Source organism: Harpia harpyja, chromosome 7 (genome assembly GCF_026419915.1).
Source record: "Harpia harpyja isolate bHarHar1 chromosome 7, bHarHar1 primary haplotype, whole genome shotgun sequence".
NCBI lineage: Eukaryota > Metazoa > Chordata > Aves > Accipitriformes > Accipitridae > Harpia > Harpia harpyja.
The window spans coordinates 18,543,153-18,551,427 of NC_068946.1; the positions used below are offsets into that span (position 1 = coordinate 18,543,153).

An 8,275-nucleotide genomic window follows, 5' to 3' on the forward strand; every position below is an offset into this window, starting at 1 on the left:
CACCAGCAAGTCAACAAGATTGTAGCAACAAGGGAACGAGTCATAGTTTCCTTTCAGCCATCCCCACAGTAATCTGCTTTTGTCCCTGTCATACAGGGCACGTGTTGCTGTCCCCCATGTGAGGGCCTTGTGCAGAGCTGAACAGAGGAATTACAACAAAGGAAACCTTTTGTTCCCACAGACTAGAAGCGGTCCTGATTTTTTCAGACCTTTGTACAAGTGTGCTCCTGGCAAGGCAGGGGCCAGGGCTGGGGAGGGGATGGGAACAGGGGAGGGCAGGACGGATGAAGAAACAGCCTTACTGCATGAAAAGCAAACTGATCTCTTTCATGACCTGCTGCTTTGGCAGCTGTCTCTGTTTCTCTGCCTCTCTCCTTCTGACCTTGCTGGTCCAGTTGGGGCTGTGGACTGCAGTACTCCTCCAGCTTTCCTCAGCAGCTGAACCATGGCTGAAGGCATCGCATGCTGCAGCACAGCACAGGGAAGGCAACCTGGAAAGCAAACACGGACACAGCTCCAGCGAACCCTGCTCGCCGGCAGTGGGCCCCAACTGCTCAAACACCCCGTCGGTCAGCAGCGACTGGTCCTGTGCTCCATTGGCTCTGAGGAGCACAAAACAGCACCTGGGGATGGAAACGAACTGCCCTTCGCTCCTCCTTTGCTCCGTATGGGAGCAGCTTTCCACAGATGAGTTGTTGTTTCCTTCTTCTGTTGCCTTCTAACATAGCAGATGGCACATTTGGGCTCCCCAGTTGATAGCTGCGCTGAATGCCACATCATTGCTTTATGTTTCAAAGGAGTTGTGGCACCCCTGAATCCTGCCAAACCAAGGAAAACAAACAATAGTTAATACATACTTAATATGACTTAACACTGAATAGCGACGCCAGTCTTGCCCAAAGGCCACCCCACCTGCGCTGTTGTCTGTAAAACATCATTTACAAATATGCTGCCCCAACAGCCCAGAGAAACCCCACAGAAACCCCCAGCCTGTCTCTGTCAGGGTGCTTCCTCTCTGCTGCAAGTTTGCACTTTTTAAGATGTGCTGAGCATGCTACAGCCACCCAGCAGCAGGGTGATTCACTTAGTTGAACGAGGCATTTCAGGAGGGCCTGAGCAAATGGACGCACGCGCACACGTACACACATGGGCACTAGCCCACGAGCAAAGCCATCTGCTGAAACACTGTCACGCTATACAATGTGGCCCATACAACCTGAGGAGAGAGCAGGGCAGCAGTAAAGGAAAAATTGTTCAAGAAATATTTTCTTGTCTGAATTTGCTGATTTGCTAAAAGCAGAGTGTTTGATGGGGCGGTGATGGCTTCCAACCGGGAACCAGGAGTTGTGGCAGGAATCGGGGACCACAAAGCGTCCCAGGACCCCAGCAGAGGTGATATTAGCCATGAAAGCTTTGTGTATCTGGGGCAGACAGATTGAGTGTCCTGCCATTAGATGTACTGTCTTGGCCAAAAGAGAGAAATGAGGCAAGAACTTTCCTTCTCTACCTTTTTATCTGCTCTGTGCAGGATTGTCAGATTATGCAGAAATACCAAGCAGCAGACAGTGAAATGTTTGCATTGCATTTGCATTGTTTACAGAGAAGAGTAAAACATGCTCATTTTGATTGAATGTATTTATAACCACGAGGGAGAAAATGATCATGCATGGAAGGTAGGAGTAACAACTGAGTAATTTTCCAGTGCTGGTCCCCAGCATAGTTACCGTGGCCTGAGCTGTGTCCCAAGTCCTTAAGGGCAGCAGAACTATGAGCTAACCCTGGCAAGCCCTGGCTTGCCCACACCAACACGCCCACATTTGCTCACTGACTTCAGGGAATAGGGCGCACACCTAGCAGACATGTCAATACGACACACCGAACAGTACATGGACAGATTCATTAAGGCAGCTTTGGTGAGTGCAAAGCTGTGCATACCAGTGAGGCTAGGAGTGATGGATCACTTTGGCTGGAGGAGACCTCAGGTTATCCTGCTGAGCACTGCTGCCCCTCTCCCCACAGCCCTGTGGTCTCCAGTGAATTTTAGCCCAGTGGTGTTTCTGTACCAATGCCGGTGGAGTGCTCCAGCACTCACGGCTGTGTGACAAGGAAAAAGAATTCAGTCTCAGTAACTTTACTGTTCCTGCACCATAAAAGGCTGTTTTCTTTGGTTCTGTAAGCCATAACCAGGGGCAAAGGAACTGAAATCTGTGAGCAAGGAGTTTCTTTCTTCTGATGGGTTTTACAGTCAGACAAATTCACAAAGAAGTTTGCAGGTGGCTTATAGTTGTGCATTTGCAATGTAAATCGATACAGGCAGCTATTTGCTTTGCAGCGCAGAAGCTGAAACACTTGAGGCTGTGAAGCTGCAATACCCCAGCGCTGCAGAGATCTGCCTCTACCTCCTTCTCAACCAGGCTGGTAACGCTAACAGCAAGTTTTCACCTCTTGGCGATATGCACCAGTTTGTTCTCAGCAAAAACTCATTGCTCCAAGTCACCCGTACCCACACAGCAGCTTGGCTTTTACCTGTCCATTACCTCCCTGACCAGCACTTCTGTGGGAAGAGCATTAGGCAGCTGTCCCTTAACACTGCAGATGGGATGGAGAGGTCCAAGAGCATTTACACAGCACTGCCACAGTGATGCACGGGGAGACATCCCTCCCCATGGGAGGATGCTGTTGCATGAGCTGTGTCTGGGGATGGGGCTGTGGAATGAGCCTCACACCCCAGCACTGTGGCCAGTCTCCCTGAGCACAGCAGGGCTCAGCAGGCCTTGCTAGGCTTTGCTGGGAGCACAGGGATCTGATCTCTGGGTCTGGGATCTCCTAGGCAATTAAATTTTTACTTCTTACTACATCTGTTACCCCATCACCCCTGGCTAAATGCGTGATGGAGAAGGAGACTGCATTCTGGTGGGCAGAAAGGATCTCAAAGCATCCAACCACCAAACGCAGGAGAGAGGATGGAGATACTAATCTCCTATTTAATTCAACTGATTGTATTTTGTATTTCATTGGAACCCACATGCTGTTCTGTATCTCTGTTGGCAAATGGGGTAAAACCCCACTGAGCTTTAATGGCGTGGAAGAAGGTGGCTCTCTAAGACTGCAATAGTTAAAATAAGTTAGACTCCAAATTTAACAGGGCTCAGAATAGTGAACTATTCAGAGGTGGGTAGCTTTGTGCAGGGAAGCAGCTTCATTTCAGTCAATTATAGTGGAGAAACAATGGAGCATGTTTCCTGTCACATTAGAAATATTCTATAGCTTTTAAGAAAGACAAAAAGAGGAGGAGTAGGTGAGTATTTTAGAAGCTATTGTTCAAATATCATAGTTTCAAATGGTATCTACAGTAACTTGGGACTAATCTTGAGGAGTAACATACATAACACAATGGACGGGCTATGTCTCCTGCTGTTCCTTGCAACTTGGACAGCAGAAGGAAAATTTGGAGGCCTTGGATGGTACAATGGGCTCAGCCATCCCAGGCTTCAGTGCCTTTCTGAATAACAGAGTGTCCTGGGTTCAGCTGGGATAGAGTTAATTTTTACAGGAACCTGGGAGGTGGGGGGGCATAGCCGGGGCAGCCGACCTGAACTAGCCAAGGAGCTATTCCATACCATGTGACATCATGCTCAGTATATAAATGGGGAGCGGGCCGGGGGGAGGGCTCTCGACTTTCGGTGGGGGAAGTGGCGGAGCGTCGGGTTCCGGGCGGTGAGCAGCTGCACTGTGCATCACTCGTTTTGTATATTCTTTCATTAGTACCGTTGTTGTCGTTGTAACCTTTTTTTGTGTTGTCCCAGTAAACTGCCCTTATCTCAACCCTCGAGGTTCCAGGTTTTTTTTTTCTTTTCTCTCCTCCGTCTCCTCCCTATCCCACCGGAGGGGGGCGGGAGGAGTGAGCGAGCGGCTGCGTGGTCCTTTGTTACCGGCTGGGCTGAAACCACGACACAGAGTTGACATGCTTTCGACCTCATCAGCAGAGCAAGGACCAGAGAGACTGGATTAAAATCGTGAGGCAGGCAAAAGATGGGAGGAGATGCCTTGCCTAAGCTTCCCTGGCAAGCCGGTGCCAGAGCCAACAAATGAACCCCGACCTTCTGACTCCCAGGCCAGGGTCCCTGCCGAGCAGGTGAGCGCCCTGTATTGCAGCACAACGTGCCACTGCAGCCCTGGGGCTTTGCTTGCTGCCTGCACAGGAGAGGGGGAGGCAGAGGAACGTCACTCGTGTCCTACAACCCTCATCAACCCAGCACAGATCGCTTCAACTCATGGAAGCTGGTGACAGCATTAATATTCAAAGATCTGCCAGGGAAACGTGAAAGGGTGAGAAATGGGTTTTCTACACTGCTAAGAAGGTATTCCAGCATAAAGGAGAAGAAACAAAGCAAAATTCAGACCTCTTCACGTAACATCCTATTGCGCTTACATTCCCTGTTGTCAGACGTGATAGCTGGGTGAGAACAGATGTGAGATTGCCCTGAATTTCATTATTTTTTAACTCATTCAACAGTGGAGTTATCTTGTTAAGTTTTCACACCATTCTGTCAAAATCTGCCTGCTGTGCCATGCTCCTTGGCACACCTGCAGCAAGAGCCCGGAAGACTGCATTGGGACAACAGACAGCAAAGCCAGCCATCATTTTGCCCCGGGCTGCCTCAGTGGGAGAAATTTGCCCATCTTGTCCCCATGCAGCCTGCCCCAGCCCTAACCACTCCCCTTGGCAGGAGCAGCCCTCATAGTCCTTTGGGCAGGTTTCCCACACTGCCCTCGTGAAGCTGCTCTCAGTGGCGTGCTGGGCACTGTACGAACCCTTGGCACATGCTGGTTTTCTCTCCTGGGAAGCTCCCAAGTGAACCAACCTAAAGACTGGAGTAGGAACAAGCCTGAACAGGCGAAGGGTCGCACTGAAGCAAGTTAGTGGCTGGGACAGCACTTGGTTCACAATTGCCCAGCCATGTTGTCTTTCCCACCTGCAGAGTCTCCCTGTTCTTGTGCTGTTAAGAGAGGGCATAGACCTCACTGGGGCACCCCAGCAGGGCTTTGTTGTGTCCTGGGTTTTGGAGAAAGCAGGCAGGTGCTAATACCAGTCCTGCTAAATCAGATGTGGAGACAGGAGGAGGTCACTGCCACAGCCCCTTTGCAAGTCCAGCTAGAGACCAGAGAGGATTGCTCTCCTGAGGAAAAGAAATCATTTGTTCTTCATCTATACCACTAACGACAACAGAAACTTTAGATTTATTCTTACCTTCTTCTCAGTGTAGACAGACAGCCTTCTGAAACCATACAAGCAGACAACTCTTCTTGTGGTTGTCACTGGCGCAAGCCTCATCATGTCTGCAAAACACATCATTGTAAACTCATTTCCTCCCCTGCCTCATTTGTGGCAGGAGGCTGGGATTGCTGCTAAGGACTAACACAGGGGCCTCTGAGGATGCTGCCAATCCAGCACAGCTAGAGGCTTTTCTTCAAATACCAAGAAATGCATTTTTCAAGACCAGCGGTGTATGGGACATTACCCCAAATGAGAATTTCTGCAAGGTACAGTGCCTTGTGCATTGGAAGGCCTCCAGGTTGAGCTGGAATAAAATCTCTCCCCAGCTGAAAAGCACAAGTGCTTGGACTCGCTCAGCCACAGTGGAAGTCACTGTGGCTGCCCAGGGAGGAAGAGGAATGACTTTGTGGTGTTCCCGGCCGTCCCTCTGCCCAGACACCCCATCCAGCTCACAGACACTGCAGCAAACTGATTCTCACTTTTAGAGGGCTTCTATATCTGGAGGGAAGAGGCTGAACAAAACCTGCCTGCAACAGCCACATGCCTCTGTATGGCCAAGCAACACCAGTTTCCGCCACAGCCCACCCTCCGCAGGCAGGAGCCAGAGCTGTATCTTTCCCTGAAACCCCTTTGCAACATGGCATCTAGGCAGTCTGCGGTGTGCCTGCTCATCCCACATGACCATGTATCAGTAGACGTCGCCGCTGTATACTATACGTGCTGTGCAGCATATGTGGGGTTATTGCTGAGCGTTAAGCTGAGTGATCGCACGGATGGGATGTTTCCTGACACTCTGTGGGCAGGTGCCTTTTTAATAAGAGCTGAACTTTGTACATTCAGCTGTGATTTTCCTCACTTCCTTCTGGAGCTAGGCATGAAGGAAATGACACATTTAGGATACTTGACATAAAACTAGAAGCTTTCTAGTCTGACAAGGGCACTGACAGCTCAGTCAGAAGAGGAGAGAACAAGAGGAAATGACCTTGCCCAGAAAGATTTTGTGCCCCCTTGCTACACTTGTGTCGTCCCACTGTGCCCATATGGGGCCCTCCATCAACAGCTACTTTTCCTTTAAATTAAGTCCAGAATTACCCTGACAAGACACTTCCCCACCATGAGGTCAACAAAGAGTCCTCCAGATGGGCAAAAGAGGGAGAATCTCAGTCCTAAAGTTCAAATGGTCCTAGATGTCTTTTGACTGGAAAGCACTGATTGTAGAACAGAAAAAAAATTGGGTCTACTGAGAAGCAAGGGGCTGCCTATTAAATTCATTATTTCTCTCCATGGACATAAACCAGGACACCAGAAGCAAAAGCCCATGACATTTATGCCAGAAAAAAAGCAGAGGAGTCTATTTTCCTCTGTGCCCCACACTACCCAGCCTGAAAAAGAGAGATGACTTTTCAACTTATTTAATAATGCAAAAACCTGAGGAAGGGGTGAGTTGTGCAGAATCCAGAAAAAGAGAGATTGCAAAGAGTCGAATTTGCTGATAATACACTACTTGCAAAACAAGCTTCTGCTATTCCCCTCTTGACACAGCGTCTGTTGCCTACCAGGGCAATCATATCCAAGTGTAATTGTCTAACAATTGTTCTGCACTGAGAAAATAGTTCTGATTACAGACATTAACACGTTTAGCCATTAAGCTTCCTCACTGTAATTACCCTTGAGCTTAGTCTCACAAATGAATTAATGTGCTGATCGCTTGGACTAATAGAACCAGCAAAAGGGTGATGAATTGCTTCCAAATCAGATAAAATCAAGCGTGACATCATTTAATTAATTTCAGGGCTTGGGGGGAGGAGAAAGGGGGTCAGCAAGATGCTGAAAAGAAATGTATCTCTCCCTTAGTGATTTCTTTGGAGACAGAAACATGCAAGCAGGGGAGGACTGGGCTGGGGAAGGGGAAAATGTGCACCAGGTGAGAAGGGGGTTGCCGGAGATGAGGCTGTATAATTTCTGCGTATGAGCATGCAGCCCCGGGTAGCTGCGGCTGCGTGACCGATTCGGTACAGCTGACGTAGATGCAATGGATGGATTTCTTCTGGGTATGAACAGATGCACTGCTTACCTAGCTCTGATTTTGACTCATTCTCTGAGCACCTGGGCCCATGCGTAACCCCTGCTCCTCCCCCAAGCAGACAGCTTGCTCCTGGTCTTCCCCAGGGTCACAGTTCCTCAATGGGAGCTGAGGGCCCGAGGGCAAAGTTGCCAAAAAAATGCTCTCCTTTTTGTCATGTTTCCTGGCAGGGGATCATTTGCCAGCCCATCAGCACAAGGCTGCAGTCGGCCAAGAGCTGGGCTGGCCATTGCTGCCATTGCTACCGTGAGCAGATATACTGCTACCCTCCTTGACTTCTCCTCCCCTGTGAAGGACCTCCTGATAATATTTTTTTTATAGAAAGGAACAAAAGGGGTTGATGGAAAGGACAGGGCAGGGCTCTGGACTGCTGCTGTTAAGTACAGACTCTCTCAAATTAAAGTTTCCCCTCGGATGGCTGACCACCTGTAAAATAAAATGGCATCGTACAAGGAGCTCGTACCTGATAGGGTTACACACGGAGCTTTCTCCTTGCAGCCCAGCAGATAACGATCCATCACCAATTTCAGATTTTGCATCACATGGATATCCAACACAAAGAGCCATAAAGAGAGAAGGCCTTATAAATCAAAGGTCTCCATTACAGCCTACATCCAGAACTGGCTTCTACAATTTGAAAAGCAGACTAGTTTTTTACGTACACATACGGGGATACACGCTCTACAAAGATTCACAGTCCAGGCCTCATGCCAGTTTAAACACATATTAGCAGCAAACACACAGAAATCTACATTTACACAGACACATATTTGCTGCCTGTAGATAAAAGGCACTCATCTCTCCTAAGTGTACATACTTGTATAAGCATATGTAACATAAAATACATTTGCATGGACGCACACAAAGAATATTATAGCAATGCACAGCCAAAATGTATAACCATATGCCTGATC

At 48.7% G+C, this 8,275-nt stretch overlaps 1 long non-coding RNA gene across 1 annotated transcript; it reads right to left on the minus strand.

The window, feature by feature from the left end:
• Positions 1-349: 349 nt before the first annotated feature.
• On the minus strand, positions 350-7,898 carry LOC128144635 (uncharacterized). The gene is made up of 3 exons (XR_008236144.1): positions 7,825-7,898; positions 5,252-5,340; positions 350-818 (listed from the first exon to the last, which is right to left on the minus strand). It is a non-coding gene; the product is annotated as an uncharacterized LOC128144635 (long non-coding RNA).
• Positions 7,899-8,275: the final 377 nt, after the last annotated feature.